Genomic DNA, 19,495 nt, shown 5'->3' on the forward strand with positions numbered 1-19,495 from the left:
AACAGAGAGGAAACCTTATTATTTATCATTTCCGTTATTTGTTTTTAAAAGCCTGTGTAGTTTTACCATCACTTTTCTGTTCCTGAAATGCAGACTGAGCTCATGCTGCTGCTGATGTAAGCTTGGTGAAAGCTGTAGATACTTGTTTTGGGATATTCCTGGACTGATGCCCAATAGATGCATAGTTTAAGGCCAGAAGGAACCATTCGATCAGTATTCTCCAACCTTTTCATGCACAAGATTACTTTATGAATTTAAGATCAAGCCAGGATCTACCCCGCCTCTTCCCCGAGGCCCTGCCCCCTCCCCAAGGCTCCACCCCGCTCACTTCATTCCACACTCCCTCTGTCGCTCGCTTTTCCCCATCCTCACTCACATTCACCGGGCTGGGGCAGGGGTGCGGTGCTGGCTCTGGGCTGGGACCGAGGGGTTTGGAGTGTGGGAGGGGGCTCCGGGCTGAGCCTGGGACAGGGGGTGGGGTGCACGAGTGAGGGGTGCAAGCTCTAGGAGGGAGTTTGGGTGCAGGAGTCATATGGTCACACTGCACCTAATCTCATAGAATCCACTGGACATTTCATGAGTTTTACATGAGTCTCTAGGCTGGGGCAGAGTGTTGGGGTGCAGGAGGGGACTCCAGGGTAGGGCAGAGTGTTGGGGGGAAGGAGGGGGTGAAGGCTCTGGGAGGGAGTTTGGTGCAGGAGAGGGCTCCGGGCTGGTGCATGGGATTGGGGTGCAGGAGGGAGTTGGAGTGCAGGAGGGGGCTCCAGGATGGGAAAGGGGTGCACGAGGGGGTGCAAAGTGCAGGCTCCAGCTGGGAGGCACTTATCACAGGCAGCTCCCGGTCAGCAGCGCAGCAGGGCTCAGGCAGGCTGCCTGCCTACCCTGGCCCCACGCCAGTACCAGCAGTGGCTGGCTGCTGGCACGTCTCTGCGGCCCCTTGGGGGAGGGAGGCAGCGGGTCTCCGTGCGCTGCCAACACCCGCAAGTGCCACCCCCACAGCTCCTATTAGCTGCGGCCAATGGGAATGTGGAGCCGGTGCTCGGGGCGGGGGCAGCGTGCGGAGCCGCTTCACTCCCCGCTTCCCCCTCAGGGGCCAGGGGTGGGATGGAGGAGGGGGAGTGTTACAAAATCCTGTCCTAATAATTTTTTGCCACACCACCAATCTTTGTGTCAGCCACAAATTTTATCAGCAGTGTTTTTTTTATTTATTTCCAGAGCACTGATAAAAATATTGAATAGCATTGGGCCTACTGGGGGGGAGGGATAGCTCAGTGGTTTGAGCTTTGGCCTGCTAAATCCAAGGTTGTGAGTTCAATCCCTGAGGGGGCCATTTAGGGATATGGGGTAAAAATTGGCGATTGGCCCTACTTTGAGCAGGGGGTTGGACTAGATGACCTGAGGTCCCTTCCAACCCTGATATTCTATTATTCTAGTACTGATACTTGCAGACCCTCACTGGAAATATATAATTGGATGATTCTCCATTTTGACAACTGTATTTTGAGATGTGTAAGTCAGCCAGTTCTTTAATCCATTTAATGTGTGCTTTAGTTATTACACAGTGCTATATTTTTAAATCAGAATATCATGTGATTCCAAGCCAAATGCCTTACAAAAGTCTAGTATATTACATCTATATGGTTACGTTTATCAATCTAACTTATAATCTCATCAAAAAATGAATTCAGGTTTGTTTGACTAGATTTATTTTCCATGTTGATTGGCAATTGTTATATTCTTATCCTTTAATTTTTTTATTGATTTGGCTCCTGCATCAGCTGTTTCATTATTTTGCTTCATACTGAAGTCAGGCTAACTGTCCTCTAATTATGTGGATCATCCCACTTACCCTCTTTTGAATAATATTAGTACTCTTAGGTGCAAGTTATCCGGGCCTGCAAATTTAAAAATGTTTATCCATAGTAGATGCTATTTAACACTCATATTAATGGACTGGAAAGTACTTCATTATCCACATGTGATAAGAATACATCCTCCTGCTTCTTTCCAAATTCAGGTCACAACTATGTATTGATCACTTTTACCTCTTCTACACCATCACTATCAATCTTATCATATCAATTTAGTAATGAACCTATATAATTTTGAGGATTTCTTTTGTTCCTTATATACTTATCCTTATTATCCTTTGCTCTGCCAGCCATAGATATTTTTCTCTGATGTCTTTAGTATCCCTTATCCATTTTCTACACTTCATAATGTCAAATCTATATTGATTGTTGTCTCCTTCCTGTTTTTTTTTTCCATTTGTGGAAAGTGATTTGTATTTGGGAAGAAGCAGGATGATTTACTTTATCACATGTGGATGATGAATACTACACCCACTTCTGTTGTCAACATTTTAAAAAAGATGTTGAAAAATTCAAGTGGGTATAGAAAAGAACCACAGAAATAACAGGTAATAAATGACTGTTAAATCTAGCAGAGAAAAGCAGAGCAAGAACAAACTGCTGGAAGCTGAAGCCAGACAAATGTAAATTTTAAATAAGGCACACATTTTTAAACAGTGAAGTTGATTAACCATGGAACAAGCTGCCAAGGAAAGTGAACAAAAGAACAGCCATACGGGGTCAGACCAAAGGTCCATCTAGCCCAATATCCTGTCTTCCAACAGAGGCCAATGCCAGGTGCCCCAGAGGGAAGTGGTGGATTCTCCATCTCGTGATGCCTTAAAAATCAAGATCTTGCCTTTCCTGAAGACATGCTTTAGACAAACAAGTTATTGGTCTCAGTGCAGGAGTAGCTGGGTGAAATTCTATGGCCTATATTTCTCAAGGAGACAATATTAAAGGCACAAGTGCAAAGGAAAGACAGTAGGAGACCAATATGGTGCTGTCAGGAGCTCTTTAGCTGAAAATCAAAAAGGAATCCTACAAAAAGTGGTAACATGGACAAATTGCCAAGGAAGCGCACAAGAGATTAGCACAAGCACGTAGGGACAAAATCAGATAGGTGTAAATCGTTTTGTGCCTTAGCCTAACAAGGGGCATAAGAGAGAAGGAGAGCTAATAACTGATGACATCAAGAGGGCTGAAGCGTTCAATGCCTGTTTTGCTTCAGTCTTCACCAGTGTCGTATGTAAGACACAGGAGGTGACTGTCCTGCTCTACTCAGCACTGGTGAGGCCTCAGCTGGAATGCTGAGTCCAACTCTGGGTGCCAGACTGTAGGAAAGATGTGGATAACTTGGAGAGAGAGCCCAGAGAAAAGCAATAAAACTGATAAAAGGGTTAGAAAACCTGATCTATGAGGAAAGGTTAAAAAATAGCTGGAGCAATCTCCAAACTGTTAGCAATTATCTTTGAGAACTCATACAGGACGAGTGAGGCCCCTGAGTTCTAGAGAAGAGCAAACATAGTGCTTATCTTTAAAAAGGGGAACAAATAGATCTGGGGGAATTATAGACCAGCCAGCCTAACTTCCGTACCTGGAAAGATACTGGAACAAATTATTAAACAATCAATTTGTAAGCACCTAGAGAATAAGAAGGTTATCAAGACTAGCCAGCATGGATTTGTCGTGAACAAATCTTGCCAAACCAACCTAATTTCCTTCTTAGACAATTACTAGCCTAGTGGATGGGAGAAACAGATGATGTGATATATTTTGATTTTAGTAAAGATTTTAACATAATGCCACATGACATTCTCAAAAGAAAATTAGGGATTTGTCCCCTAGATGATATTACTGTAAGGTGGGGTGCACAACTGGTGGAAAGACCATACTCCAAGAGAAATTAACACTGGTTCACTGTCAAACTGGAAGGGCAGATCTAGTGGGGTCCCACAGGGCTCAATGCTGGGTCTAGTCCTAGTCAATATTTTCATTAAAGACTTGCACGATGAAGTGGAGAAGCTGCTCATAAAATCTACATAAGATAAAAATAGCAATACTGGGTCAGACCAATAGTCTATCTAGCCCAGTATCCTGTATTCCAACAGTGACTCATGCCACATGCTTCCATCCCCTGTCATCCAGTCATTCTAGCGCTCAGAAATTTAGGGACACCTAGCGCATGGAGTTGCATCCCTGACCATGTTGGCTAACAGCCATTGATGGACTAATCTTCATGAATTTATCTAATTCTTGTCTGAACCCAACTACACTTTTGGTCTTCCCAACATCCCGTGGCAATGAGTTCCTCAGGTTGTGTGAAGAAGTAATTCCTTATGTTTTTTTAAAACCCGCTGCCTATTAATTTCATTGGGTGACCCCTAGTTCTTGTGTTATGTGAACGGGTAAGTAACACTTCCTCTCACTTTGTCCACACCATTCACGATTTGAAAATCTCTGTGGTGACAGGTTTCAGAGTGGTAGCCATGTTAGTCTGTATCAGAAAAAACAACAAGGAGTCCTTGTGGCACTTTAGAGACTAACAAACTTATTTGGGCATAAGCTTTCGTGGGCTAAAACCCACTTCATCAGATACATGGACTGAAAAAAACAGTAAGCAGAATATATATTATAGCACATGAAAAGATGGGAGTTGCCTTACCAAGTGCGGGGTCAGTGCTAACGAGCCAATTCAATTAAGGTGGAAGGTGGTAAATTTGTTAGCCTCTAAGGTGCCACAAGTACTCCTTTTCCTTTTGCGAATACAGACTAACACGGCTGCTACTCTGAAACCTGTCATTCTGCTTACTGTTTTTTTCATTCCATGCATCTGATGAAGTGGGTTTTAGCCCATGAAAGCTTATGCCCAAATAAGTTTGTTAGTCTCTAAGGTGCCAGAAGGACTCCTCGTTGTTTTTGATAAATCTCTATGATATCCCCCCTTAGTTGTTTCTTTTCTAACCTGAACAGTCCCAGTCTTTTTAATCTCTCCTCATATTCCATCCCCCGAATCATTTTTGTGGACCTTCTCTGTACCTTTTCCAAGTGCAATAGATCTCTTTTGAGATGGGGCGACCGGAACTACACACAGTATTCAAAACGCAGCTATACCATGGATTTCTATAATGGCATGATGATATTCCATGTCATTATTTATCCCTTTTCCAATGGTTCCTAACATTCTTTTTGCTTTTTTGACTGCATCTGCACATTTAGTGGATTTTTTCAGGGAACTATCCACAATGACTCCAAGATCTTTCTTGAGTGGTAACAGCTAATTTAGACCCCATCATTTTGTATGTATTGGTGGCATTGTTTTCCACTGTGCATTACTTTACATTTATAAACACTGAATTTCATCTGCCATTTTGTTGCCCAGTCACCCAGTTTAGTGAGATCCTTTTTAACTCTTCACAGTCATTTTAGTTAAATCCACCCTTGAGTAATTTCATATAATCTGCAAGCTTTGACACCTCACTGTTTACCCCTTTTTCCAGATCATTTATGAATATGTGAAACAGTATTGGCCCCAGTACAGTAATTTGCAGATGACATCAAGCTGGGAGGGGTTGCAAGGACTTTGAAGGACAGGATTAAAATTCAAAATCAATTTGGCAAATTACTGAATTTCATTGTGTTGATTTCAGACCAGTTTTCTAAAGACAAGTGCAAAGTACTACACTTTGAAAGGAAAAATCAAATGGACAGCAACCATGGCTAGGTGGTAGTACTTCTGAAAAGGATCTGGGGACTACAGGGATCACAAACCCAATGAGTCAACAATGTGGTGCGGTTGTGAAAAAGGCTAATATCATTCTGGGGTGTATTTAACAGGAGCGTTGTATGTACGACACAAGAGGTGAATCATAGAATCATAGAATATCAGGGTTGGAAGGGACCCCAGAAGGTCATCTAGTCCAACCCCCTGCTCGAAGCAGGACCAATTCCCAGTTAAATCATCCCAGCCAGGGCTTTGTCAAGCCTGACCTTAAAAACCTCTAAGGAAGGAGATTCTACCACCTCCCTAGGTAACGCATTCCAGTGTTTCACCACCCTCTTAGTGAAAAAGTTTTTCCTAATATCCAATCTAAACCTCCCCCACTGCAACTTGAGACCATTACTCCTCGTTCTGTCATCTGCTACCATTGAGAACAGTCTAGAGCCATCCTCTTTGGAACCCCCTTTCAGGTAGTTGAAAGCAGCTATCAAATCCCCCCTCATTCTTCTCTTCTGCAGGCTAAACAATCCCAGCTCCCTCAGCCTCTCCTCATAACTCATGTGTTCCAGTCCCCTAATCATTTTTGTTGCCCTTCGCTGGACTCTCTCCAATTTATCCACATCCTTCTTGAAGTGTGGGGCCCAAAACTGGACACAGTACTCCCAGTAATTATCCCATTCTACTTGGCACTGGTGAGGCCTCAGCTGGAGTATTGTGTCCAGTTCTGGGTACCACACTTCAGGAAAGATGTGGATAAATTGGAGAGTCCAGAGAACAGCAAAAATGGTACAAGGTTTAGAAAACCTGACCTATGAGGAAAGGTTAAAAAAAAAAAATCTTTTAGTTACATGCTCTTTAAAATCCATCTCAGTACTCCTAATTTCTTTCTTACACATTGCTTATTGCCTTCATTCGGGTTAACCTTTCACATTCTGGAGGACCTCTCTTTGTCTTGAATAATCTCTTGAACCTGGTATTTAGCCTTACCAGTTAACGTCTCGCCTTCCTAGTTTTTCTAAAGTCCTCATCTTTTCAATCTCTTTGTGAACAGATGTCTCTCCAAGCTTCCAAGCTTTCTCCTCAACTGCCTCTGAACCCTCTCTTTTTGCTGTACCCTTTCTGAAATAGGGTGCCCAGAACGGAACACAGTATCCCAGATAAGAATATCCTGTTGATTTATATAAAAGGCATAACACTTGCAGCATACTATTCCTAACATTTTGTTTACTGCTTTGAGCCCTGATGCCCACTGACAAGGTCATTTTCCTGACTTCTAATTTAATGATGGGAAGCAAGCAATGTTGCTATTTGTTTATGGTTTGTATTACAGTAACAGCTGGAGAATCTAATCAAGGATCCAGAATCTCATTGTGTTAGGTGCTGTACAAGCAATTAATGTCAGTTCCTGCCTGAGAGATCTCATAATCTAGGTCCCACAAGATACAATGGATGGATGAAAGAGAGAAATAGGCTATGGCCACGTTACCAGGAAGATGAGCAAGTTTAGCATAGTAGGAGTAGCCCCAGCTCTTGTAGGACAAGTATTTTTCAGGCATAGCAGTAGAAGTAAGTTCTAAGAAGGGATCTGAAGGAGGACAAGGAGTTTTCTCCATGTGTAAGGGCAGCATGGGAAAAAATGGAAAGGTGCAGGGTGGACAAGTGGAATAGCAGGTTCACGACTAGCACTGTAGGCACAGCAGAGTCGGAGGCAAGGTCAATGGCAAGATAATAGAAACATTAAGTAGAATGTGACTAAATTATGAAGGGCCTTAAGAGTCAAGATGAGGCACTTGTGAAGCACTGTGTATGAGGGGTCCAAAATCCCTCTTCCACTGTGAATTTCACCTGCCATTACTTCCCAAGTCAGCTAGCTTGGCTAGGTCTTTCTAGAGTTTCTCAGTCTTGGTACAAGTTCTGGAGTTGTACTTGTGGGACCCAATTCACACACACACTGGAGTGATGCTCTGGCTTACAGTCACTTTTGCATTGCTATAAATGGCCATGTAAGGCACAGGACATAAAAATAATAAAAGGTCAGTTTTCAGAATGGAGAGAGGTAAATAGTGGCATCCCCCCAGGGGTCTGTACTGAGACCAGTGCTGTTCAACATATTCATAAATGATCTGGAAAACGGGTTAAATAATGAGGTGACAAAATTTGCATATGATATAAAATTACTCAAGTCAAAAGCCGACTGTGAAGAGTTACAAAGGGTTCTCACTAAACTGGGTGACTGGGCAACAAAATGGCAGATGAAATTCAGCGTGGATAAACACAAAGTAATGCACATTGGAAAACATAAGCCCAACTATACATACAAAATGATGGGGTCTAAATTAGTTGTTATCATTCAAGAAAGAGATCTTGGAGTCATTTTTGGATAATTCTCTGAAAACATCTGCTTAATATGCCGGGCAGTCAAAAAAAGCTAACAATGTTAGAAACCATTAGGAAAGGGATGTATAACAAGACAGAAAGTATCAGAATGCCACTATATAAATCCATGGTACGCCCACATCTTGAATACTGTGTGCAGATTTGGACTCCCCATCTCAAAAAAGATATATTGCAATTGGAAAAGGTACAGAGAAGGGCCACAAAAATGATATGGGGTATGAAACAGCTTCCATATGAAGAGAGATTAATAAGACTAGGACTTTTCAGCTTGGAAAAGAGATGACTAAGGGGAGATATGGCAGAGATCTGTAAAATCTTGACTGGTATAAAGAAAGTGAATAAGGAAATGTTATTTACTCCTTCACATAACACAAGAACTAGGTTTCAGAGTAGCAGCCATGTTAGTCTGTATTCGCAAAAAGAAAAGGAGTACTTGTGGCACCTTAAAGACTAACCAATTTATTTGAGCATAAACTTTTCAGAATGCATCTGATGAAGTGAGCTGTAGCTCACGAAAGCTTATGCTCAAATAAATTTGTAAGTCTCTAAGGTGCCACAAGTACTCCTTTTCTTTTTACAAGAACTAGGGGTTACCAAATGAAATTAATAGGGAGCAGGTTTTAAACAAACAAAAGGAAGTACTTTTTCACACAACACATAGCCGATCTGTGGAAATCTTTGCCAGACCATATTGTGAAGGCCAACACTATAACAGAGTTAAAAAAAGAACTAGATAAGTTCATGGAGGATAAGTCCAATGGCTCTTAGCCAGAATGGGCAGGGATCCAACACCATGTGTGCCAGAAGCTGGAAGTGAATGACAGGGGATGGATCACTTTTTGATTCCCTGTTCTGTTCATTCCCTCTGGGACAGCTGGCATTAGCCACTGTCGGAAGACAGGATATTGGGCTGGATGGACCATTGGTTTGACCCAGTATAGCCATTCTTATGGAGAGCAACAGAATCAGGTCCACAGGTCTTGCATCCTTCTCCAATTAGCTCTAGAGGCCTATCTTCCCCACCCTTCAGCGTGGCCTTGTCCAAAGAAGCTGGACTAGTCGCTGCTTCTGGGGACCTCTGTACAGGAAGCAGTGTCCTTTCCACTTCTGTATGTACCCAGAGGAGGCTAGCAGGGGAAGGGGAAGAGGAGAAGATCAAGCGTGAGCCCTCTGTTACTATCTGGTAGCTGAGGGAAGCAGTGAAGACCCTTGAACCCACTCCTTTGAAGGAGTACAGTTCATAGGTGTCCCTTAGTACCTTGGGAGGCCTTTCAGTCTAAGAGCCTTATGGGAAGTTTCCCTCTGGGCTGGGCTAGGGCCCAGTTCTACTCCCACACATCCTCATGTAACTTGGAGTGACTCAATTAAACCCAACTCTTTTCTCACTCATTCAGCCCAGTGTGAACCACAAGATTCATTAGTCTGGAAATCCTGCCTTAGACAGCTTCTTTTCTAAACTGAACAGCCAAAAGCAGAACTCTCTATGACAGAAAGCCAAAACTAGGTACATTCAGATGAGAAATAAGGTGCATTTTTTAAATAGGGAGGGTAATGAACCACTGGAATAACTTATAGGGACATGGTATGTTTTAGGTCACTTGAAGTCTTACTGGATGCCTTTCTAAAATAAATGTTCTAGTTCAACCAGGAGTAATAGGCTCAATATAGGAATCACTAAGTGAAACGCTCTGGCCTGTGTTTACAGAAGGTCCAATTAGATAAATAATAATGGGCCCATCAGGCCTTAAATCTATGAATCAGTAGCAAATGCACAGGACTCAATTTTTCTCTAACCCTCATCTGACCCAGGAGTGAGGCCTCTGAAATCACTGCAGTGTTCTATGTCAATGTAAATCTGCTCTAAGTAAAAGGAGAAGTGGGTCAGAGTCATTCCTTTCTCACTTACATTCTACTGCCTGATGTCAGCTCCCACTGAAGTCTCAGTGCTCCAGGCTCACGCTGTTATTTTCCTGCCTAGTGCTGTGTCTCTGGTGCTTGTTGTTACGTGTTTCACTTGCACAGCTAGTTCCCAGCCTGCCTCTCTTCTCAGCTGAGCCCCTCCCTGACTAGACCTGCTTGTCTGCCTCAGACACTCCCAAACATTGAGGTCTTCCTGGTGCTCCATGCACCAGTAGAAAGAACGGCTGTGAGGCAGCAGTGCATGGGATAATCCCCCTGGAAAAGGGGTGGTTCCATGTGATCTCTGCCTGTTCCTAGCATCAGCCCTGCATGCACAGACACACACACAACATTTTGGGATCAGGCACCTTGCCTTTCTCAGAGACCCAACCTTTCAGCACATGAGAGACAAGTAACGTGGAGAGGAACCGACTTCACAGAAAACTCCTTGACTTGTTGGATCTTTGAGGTACCAATGAAATGCCCAGATCCTACTCAGTAAGGAGGAGCTTCCAAATCCCAATGAGGACAGAGATATAATTCAAAAGGACCTAGAGAGGTTAGAAATCTGGGCAGGGAAGCAGAGGGAGGTGCAGCCTGGACACATGCAGTTAACAAATACTTAGACCTGAGTTCGCAATGGGCTGTGGCAACAAACAGATCAATGTGAGTTTGAAGCTGCATATCCAGAGGCTTCATGTGAACAGTCTCTTGCTAGGGCACTGGTGTGTTTACACCTGAAATATCATGTTTAGTTCTGGGCACAATGACAGGCAGACACTGACAAATTGAAGGGAGTTCAGAAGAGCGACAGAAACAAGCAGCGGCAAGAAGACCTGAGTTATGGGGGCAGATTTAAATAATTAAACCTGCCTGGTTTGACTAAGGAGCACATCAGAGACCCAAGATGCCTGCCTCTACACAAATGAGAAGAAATAGGACCTGTTTTCCAGGACATGGGGATGGACACCTTCATAAGAAGGAACAGTTTGGGACTGGCTTGCTGCTCAGGGACACTGGTCTGGGGACACACTTGGACCTTCACAGCCCCACCAGTTGTCTCCACCATGCCCTCACAGCAATTATTCTTTCCCTTTAATGTTTTTTCTTGTGCTTTCTACTGAACTCTCTCTGTTTCTGCCTGCCTGCAAAATGGAGTCTGAGCTGAGGGTTAACAACTTTGCCTGGGCTACAGTGGAGGCTCTTGCAGGGGACTGGACTAGATGACCTCTCAAGGTCCCTTCCAGTCCTATGTTTCTATTGAGGCATGTGCCTTCTTGTGACAGTGTTATGTTATTCACTCTTGCTCCAGACCTCCTCTCTGGGCATCTGACCAGCCTGTATTTGCCACTCTAGGTTAGTGCATTTGACTGGAATACAGTCCCATTCCTAGCACAAAATGGTTTCACATGAGCCAGTCACCATCTGTGCTGCATGATGCAGTGGAAAAAATGAGCAATACCTGCCTGCATCAGTCTAGAAGGAATTTCACTCTTGTTGAGGTCATGATTAGTGGGTGAGGAACTCACTTTCATGTATTCATTCACCTAATCTCTCAATTTCATTTAGTTGCCTGTATCATACCTAGTGTGCATATACACACTTCAGCCCATGAACTAGGCTAACAAGCTCTAACATCCACATTAGTAATGTATTGGGTACAACTGGACACAAGATAGACCTCAGGAAGACAGTGATTGGGGATCCTTCTCAATGCCTGATTGACCCTTCTGGACCCCTTTTCAACGCTACCTTCCCATTCTGTTCAGGAGGGACTTATGGCATATTCCCTCATGGGGGGTACACGGCTGGAACATCTAGGTGATTCTGAGACCAGAGTAAGGCAAGGAGAAAAGTAGCAAAGTCGTCACATGTTCTAAGCTTCCCTTTGAAGTAGTTACTGGGACAATGAGTCATCCCTGCCTCTCTCACAAAGTAAAAAATCTGCTGTGTTACCGGTGAGGGATAGATAAATCCAGCCTGCACAAAGTCACTTGGACAAAGCCTGATGTTTAGAACTGGTTATTTTCTGCACATGAAAACAGACTGGAAACTAAGGGAGATAGAGTGTGGGAAGAGTCTGTGCAGAAAGTTATACATGGAGAGGGCAGCCCCAAGCAAAGGGGTTGAAGTGACAAAGTCAGACCCTCACACTGGATTTGTACATAGCAGGGAGCCACAGGAGGGATGTCTCGTAACAGACAGGAAAAGCAACAAGAGAAGATGTAATTTGGGGAGGGGAGATTATGGCAAATCAGCAAAACTGATTACAAGGTTCCCTCTGTGGTTTGTCCTGGGCCTCTGTTTTCATTACAAGCTGGATTGGGTCATATGAGTTTACTAATAAAACTCCCATCCTTAGTGGGACTGTGCAAAACTTGCCAAATGGAACTTTACTAAAAGTTCAAAATATCTCATTTGGGCTAGAAATGTGCCAGGAACAGCTGCAGGATATTTTTGGTTTGGAATGTTTTGAGCACATGAAAATAGGAGCTCAGAATGCAGGTGTCTCCTGAGCCAGGACTCTCCCCTGGTGCAGTCATACCAGACTATGGAGCATGATACTATCACTTGCCTACTTTGGCATTTTATCCTCCTTCAGCCACAAAACGAGGTTAATGTTGCCTTCTCATAATACCATCACAGTATTCCACCTCTGACAGGGCATGACAGTCCCTCCAGAGCCCCAGACAGAAGAAGATACGCTATCTTGGGCCCATGGCTGGATGGGTAAAGGTGTGCTATAAACCCTCTGCATAGCCCCGGTTAAAGTGTGCTACAGCTTTTCTGCCCAGTGGGTTCTTCGCCTCTTACCACATTCTATGCATACATAGAATCATAGAACCATAAGGTTAGAAGGGAGTGCAAGGGGGCATCCAGTCTAACCCCCTGCCAAGATGCAGGATTTGTTGGGTCTAAATCATCCAAGACAGTTGGCTATCCAGCCTCCTTTTGAAAACCTCCAGTGATGCATCAGAGGTCCCGGATGACTGGAAAATGCAACAGAGGTCCCAGATGACTGGAAAAAGGCTAATGTAGTGCCCATCTTTTAAAAAGGGAAGGCGGAGGATCCTGGAAACTACAGGCCAGTCAGCCTCACCTCAGTCCCTGAAAAAATCATGGAGCAGGTCCTCAAAGAATCAATTTTGAAGCACTTAGAGGAGAGAAAAGTGATCAGGAACAGTCAGCAGGGATTCACCAAGGACAAGTCATGCCTGACTAACCTAATTGCCATCTATGATGAGATAATGGGCCAGTTTTGTTCAATATCTTCATTAATGATCTGGAGGATGGCATGGATTGCACCCTCAGCAAGTTTGCAGATGACACTAAACTGGGAGGAGAGGTAGATACACTGGAGGGTAGGGATAGGATACAGAGGGACCTAGACAAATTAGAGGTTTGGGCCAAAAGAAATCTGATGAGGTTCAACAAGGACAAGTGCAGAGTCCTGCACTTAGGATGGAAGAATCCCATGCACCGCGACAGACTAGGGACTGAATGGCTAGGCAGCAGTTCTGCAGAAAAGGACCGAGGGGTTACAGTGGACGAGAAACTGGATATGAGTCAACAGTATCCCCTTGTTTTCAAGAAGGCCAATGGCATTTTCGGATGTATAAGTAGGGGCATTGCCAGCAGATCGAGGGACATGATCGTTCCCCTCTGTTCAACACTGGTGAGGCCTCATCTGGAGTACTGTGTCCAGTTTTGGGCCCCACACTACAAGAAGGATGTGGATAAATTGGAAAGAGTCCAGCAGAGGGCAACAAAAATGATTAGGGGACTGGAATACATGACTTATGAGGAGAGGCTGAGGGAACTGGGATTGTTTAGTCTGCGGAAGAGAAGAATGAGGGGGGATTTGATAGCTGCTTTCAACTACCTGAAAGGGGGTTCCAAAGAGGATGGATCTAGACTGTTCTCAGTGGTGGCAGATGACAGAACAAGAAGCAATCATCTCAAATTGCAGTGGGGGAGGTCTAGGTTGGATATTAGGAAACACTATTTCACTAGGAGGGTGGTGAAGCACTGGACTGGGTTACCTAGGGAGGTGATGGAATCTCCATCCTTAGAGGTTTCTAAGGCCTGGCTTGACAAAGCCCTGGTTGGGATGATTTAGTTGGGGATTGGTCCTGCTTTGAGCAGGGGGCTGGACTAGATGACTCCTGAGGTCCCTTCCAACCCTGATATTCTATGATTCTATGAAATCAAGTCACCATTGACCTGGAGTGGGCAAACCTTTTGGCCCAAGGGCCACATCTAGGTATGGAAATTGTGTGGCAGGCAATGAGCGCTCACAGAATTGGAGGTTGGGGTGTGGGAGGGGGTGAGGACTCCGGCTGGGCGGGTGGGCTCTGGGGTGGGGCCGGAAATTAGGAGTTCAGGGTGCAGGAGGGGGCTCTGGGCTGGGGCAGGGGATGTGTTGGGGGGGGGAACAGGCTCTGGGGTGGGGCTGGAGATAAGGGGCTGGGGGTGCAGGAGGGTGCTCCAGGCTGGGACCGAGGGGTTCAGAGGGTGGGAGGGGGATCAGAGCAGGGGGTTGGGGTGCAGGAGGGGGTCAGGGGTACAGGCTCCAGATGGCGCTTACCTCAAGCAGCTCCTGGAAGCAGCAGCATGTCCCCTCTGAATCCTATGCAGACGCACAACAAGGCAGCTCTGCATGCTGCCCCATCTGCAGATGCTGCCCCTGCAGCTCCCATTGGTCATGGTTCCTGGCCAATGGGATCTGCAGAGGTAGCACTTGGGGCAGGGACAGCGTGAAGCCCCTTGACTGCCCCTACATGTAGGAGCTGGAAGGGGGACATGCCGCTGCTTCCAGGAGCTGTGCAGAGTCATGGCACATGCAGAGCGGGGCAAGCCCCCAATCCCACTCCTCGGCTGGAGCTCGAGGGCCGGATTAAAATGACTGAAGGGCCGGATGTGGACCCTGGGCCATAGTTTGCCCACCCCTGCCAAAGAGACTATTCTTCCTTCAAGTCCCCATTTCCAGGATTGTTCCAGCAATACAGAGAGCCCCAGTCTGAAGCCAGCCCAGTGCTGAATTGCATTTCATTCACCAGAACCATTTCTGAGTGCCTGGGAAATGAGGCCTTCCCAGTGCTTGACTCGTGCCAGGGCTGAGCCCCAGCACCTCTAGACTTGGCAGTTCATAGCCCCAGAACCTCTGGGCTTGCTGCATCAGTTACGAATGTAAAAAAATTGCTTGAGCTCAGGCCACTCTTTCATTACAAATTAAGCACTGGGTCTTCCCCTCTCTCTACACAGGTTTCCGAGTAGCAGCCATGTTAGTCTGTATCTGCAAAAGGAACAGGAGGACTTGTGGCACCTTAGAAACTAACAGATTTATTAGAGCATAAGCTTTCGTGGGCTACAGCTCACTTCATCGGGTGCACAGAATGGAACATATACTAAGATATATATATATGCACACACATACATGCAATGGAACCTGTATGGTAATTCCCAGCTTATGTATCTGTCTATCTCTTACTATATGTTCTATTCAGTGCATCCGCTGAAGTGGGCTGTAGCCCAGGAAAGCTTATGCTCAAATAAATTTGTTAGTCTCTTAGATGCCACAAGTCCTCCTGTTCTTTCTACACACATAGTCAACTTCTGTCATAGGAAAGACAAAGGTTTCCATCCGCAGAGGAAAGCGAGAGAGAGAGAGAGAGAGTGCGCGCATATGGAGGGAGGCCAGGGCAGGCAAAGAAGCAGGGGGTGGCAGCAAGTCTTTCTGTGCCCCTGCCCACCTTGCCCCTCCCCTTTCCAGTCCGGTAACCCAGTTAGTCTTTTTCATCTTAATGCTCTGACCAGAACTTCCCAGTGCAGCATTTCCCGTCAAATTACACAGACATTCTGCAGGCGCCCCTCTGAGGAGTGAGTCACACGCATGCAGCTTCCATCAGGTTGTGGATCCCCTCCCAGGTGGAATCAGAAAAGTTACTTTCCGTGGGGCATTCAGAAGAAGACTGGACAGAGACCTGATAAAAAGCTGCAAGGAAGAATCCTGCCCCAGGGCTTGGGGGACAGAGGAGAACAGCTTCCCTCCGCAACGCCCTACCCGCCATCTAGTCTTTACAGGGACCCTCTTTCCCCCAACAAGCATTTTTGGTTAGTCTCTGCTGCGATCCCCTTTTCCTCCCAGCCAGTCTGCTAGGATCTTCCCCTGCTGGGCTCCCCCTCCCCACCCACTAGTACTTCATAAACTGGGGGAGAATGGCTGTTTAGACACAGCAGCAGCAGCAGCCGCCTGAGGCAACGCACCCCCACTGCGAGCTGGGAGAGTCCCTGGTTCCCAAGCTCCCCCTCACCTGCAGCCTTTGGCTCGCTCACGCCAGGGCCAGGGCGCCAGTGAGTCCCCTGAGACCCTCAGACTAAGTAATGCAGGAAGCCTAAACTTTTCCTACCTTCCCAGGTGAGCCAGTGCAGGTGGCAGGTCTCGCTCTGGGCTCTGCCTCTCCCCCTGACGTGCCTGAAGCCTGATTCACTGGCACCTCAGACAGGCCAGAGTGAAGCTCCACCCAGGGGAGAGGGTGAGTAAGCGAGCGAGCAAGGCACAAACTCTGGAGAGTTATTCCTCGGGATTGCAGGAGAGTGAGAGATAAGGGCACCGCATTCCTGAGCTACAGGCTGTCTTCCCTGCAGCCTATCGCTCAGGTCTCCTCCTGCAGGAAGGGAGTAAACAACTCCCAGCGGCTCCCAGGGATTCTGAAATTCAACACTTCACAGAGCGAAAAGAAAGTGATTTAGACATGTCCTGACTGAGCCTTGCACAGCTCCATTCGGGAGTGTTCCCAGTCCTTTCCATCAGCAGATGACCAACCGTGAGGTCTGACCAGGCCCAGTGTCCCCCACAGTGTAACGGGATAGCTTGTATTTAGCAGCAGCTGGCCACTCATTCGGGTTAGTTTCAAAGATGATTTCTAGCTTTTTGGTCTTCACTAGCATAGGCTCATGTTGGCAAAGTTGTAACAAAAACGTTCAAGCCCTGAGGGGCCTATAGTCACTTTGACACCTCCTAAACCCACAGACTTCCAAGTGATGGGTGAGTAGAATAGGATACAATAACTGTGACATCAACCCCACACAGTAAGGGCCATAAATACCCGCCTAGATTCCACTTAGAGATCTAAAATGCTGCCCTTATCTGCACCCAGCACAGCTGCCAGGGCCCAGTGCAGCCGTCATTGTGGGCTGGCAAACCCCTTTGCAACGGAGAGGCCTGGAAATTTGCCATACTTAGAAACTGCAGCTACCTGGAGATTATTGGTTTACAAATTGAAAAGGAGGACTTGTGGCTCCTTAGAGACTAACCAATTTATTTGAGCATAAGCTGTCGTGAGCTACAGCTCACCTCATCGGATGCATGCAGCGGAAAATACAGTGAGGTTTACAAATTGGTGCTCAGAATGTGAGCTGTTCGGGGCCTGAACCTATGTCTCACTACCTACCTGAGCAGTGCACAGCACGATTCCAGTGGTTGGAGCCTTCAGCATGACAGTAGTGCTACTAATAATCATTCCCACAGGGGTTACCCCACACCCAAACTGCGTGCATACCCCCAACCTCCCCAGTCAGAGCCAGGGAATGACAAAAAGGGTGAGAAGACAAATGCAGCGTGCTCCAGAGTAGAGGGTTTGAGGTGAGGGAGCTGGCTCCAGCCTAGGTGAAAGGAAGTGGCTGGGCAAAAGAGTCTAGTCCAGATCACAAAGTGTTAACAAAGTGAAATTTCCCTCAGCTGCGGGTGGGGCAGCTGCCTGTTATTTTGTCTTTCATGTTCTACCTTATGAAGCTTGGCAGCAGCTGTGACTGGTTGTGCAAAGGGTGGTGCCCAGGACTGCAGCAGAGGGAGCGGCTCGGGAGGCAGCTCCAATAAGGGAAGCTGTGAGCTGACTCACCTTGGTAACCCAATTCCTGACAAACACAGAGAAGTCTCTCTGATGCGGGGTGGGGGAGGCTTGCAGTGCTTTGTGTTTGCTCTGACAAATGGACACAAGGGATCATAGTCCACACATAGCATGTAGCCTCTGTGGGATCACACACACGCACCTTGACAGAGACCTGAGAGTTCGCTGCCTCTTTCCTTACAGCAGCACTCATAGAGCTGACCATGTGAATAAAATCTCATTGAACTGGACTAAAAATTGCATAGAGACAGACAGGACAGGACAAGATCCTAGATACAGTAAGTGGGGGAAAGAGTCTAGGACGGTGCTTAGGATAAGATTCACAAGGGGACTTGGCTCCCTGCCATCCAGTGGAATTTACAACTCTGAGTTAAGTGACTTATACAATGCTTGGGGAAAGTTAGGAGCCTATTATTGTAGTGCCTAGGAGCCCCAGTCATGGACCAGGACCCCATCGTGCTAGGTGCTGTACAAACACAGAACAAAAAGACAGTCCATGCCTCAGAGAGTTTGCAATGTAAGTAAAAGACAAGGGGAAACAGATGGATGGGGGAGAACAAGGAGACGATATTGGTCAGCATGAGAGGTGGTGGCCTAAGAATGGGATTCCCAAAAACCAGCATGCTGAGCAGGGAACTGTCTAAGCTAGCCAGTAGGAAAAGCCAAGGAGAATGGTGTGACCTAAGGCAGTGGTTTTCAAACTGCGGGTTGCAACCCGGCACTGGGTCACGACAGCCAACTGGGCCATTAAAAGTCCCATTGGCGGTGCTGCCCGGTAAGGCAGGCTAGTCCCTACCTGTTCTGACACTACGCCCTAGAAGTGGCCAGCAGCAGGTCCAGCTCCTGGGTGGGCAGGAGGGAGGGAGGCACAGGGCTCTGTGCGCTGCCCCCACCCCAAGCACTGGCTCTGCACTACTATTGGCCGGTTCCCAGCCAATGGGAGCTGTGGGGGCTGTGCCTGTGGGCGAGAGCCACGCAGAGCTGCTTGCGCACCTCTGCCAGGAGCCAGACCTTCTGCTGACCACTTCTGGGGCGCAGTGCAGTCCAGTCCACGGTACCAGGACAGGCAGGAGGCCTGCCTTAGCACCCCTCTGTGCTGCTGACTGGGAGCTACCCAAGGTAAGCCTGTCCCCCAACCCCGTGCCTCAATCCCCTGCCTCAGCCCTGAGACCCCCCAACCCGGAGCCCCTTCCTGCACCCCAAACTCCTCATCCATGGCCCCACTCCAGAGCCTGCACCCCCAGCCCAGAGCCCTGACCCCCTCATGCACTCCAACCCTATTCCCCATCCCTGAGGCCCCCCACACCCTGAACCCCTCATTCCTGGCCCCACCCTGCAGCCCTCACCTCCACATGCCAACTTTGTGTCCCAGCCCTGAACCCCTCCCACACCCCCAAACCCCTCATCTCCAGCTCCCTTGGGTCACGGGCATCAACAATCTTTTAAAAAGGGAAGAAGGAGAACCCGGGGAACTACAGACTGGTCAGCCTCACCTCAGCCCCTGGAAAAATCATGGAGCGGATCCTCAGGGAAACCATTTTGAAGCACTTGGAGGAGAGGTGATAAGGAACAGTAAACATGGATTCACCAAGGGCAAGTCATGTCTGACCAACCTGATTGCCTTCTATGATGAGATAACTGGCTCTGTGGATATGGGGAAAGTGGTGGATGTGATATATCTTGATTTTAGCAAAGCTTTTGATACAGTCTCCCACAAT

General features: G+C 46.8%; 1 protein-coding gene across 1 annotated transcript in view; it reads right to left on the bottom strand.

Moving 5' to 3' along the window:
- FAM83H (family with sequence similarity 83 member H) overlaps positions 1 to 16,353 on the bottom strand; it is a 56,517-nt gene extending 40,164 nt beyond the window's left edge. Inside the window, exon 1 of the mRNA XM_073329701.2 lies at positions 16,278 to 16,353. The gene's annotated coding sequence lies outside the window, so the exon portion shown is untranslated. The remainder of the gene's footprint in view (positions 1 to 16,277) is intronic.
- Between the last annotated feature and the right edge of the window lie 3,142 nt (positions 16,354 to 19,495).

This window comes from Lepidochelys kempii, chromosome 2, assembly GCF_965140285.1.
Source record: "Lepidochelys kempii isolate rLepKem1 chromosome 2, rLepKem1.hap1, whole genome shotgun sequence".
NCBI lineage: Eukaryota > Metazoa > Chordata > Testudines > Cheloniidae > Lepidochelys > Lepidochelys kempii.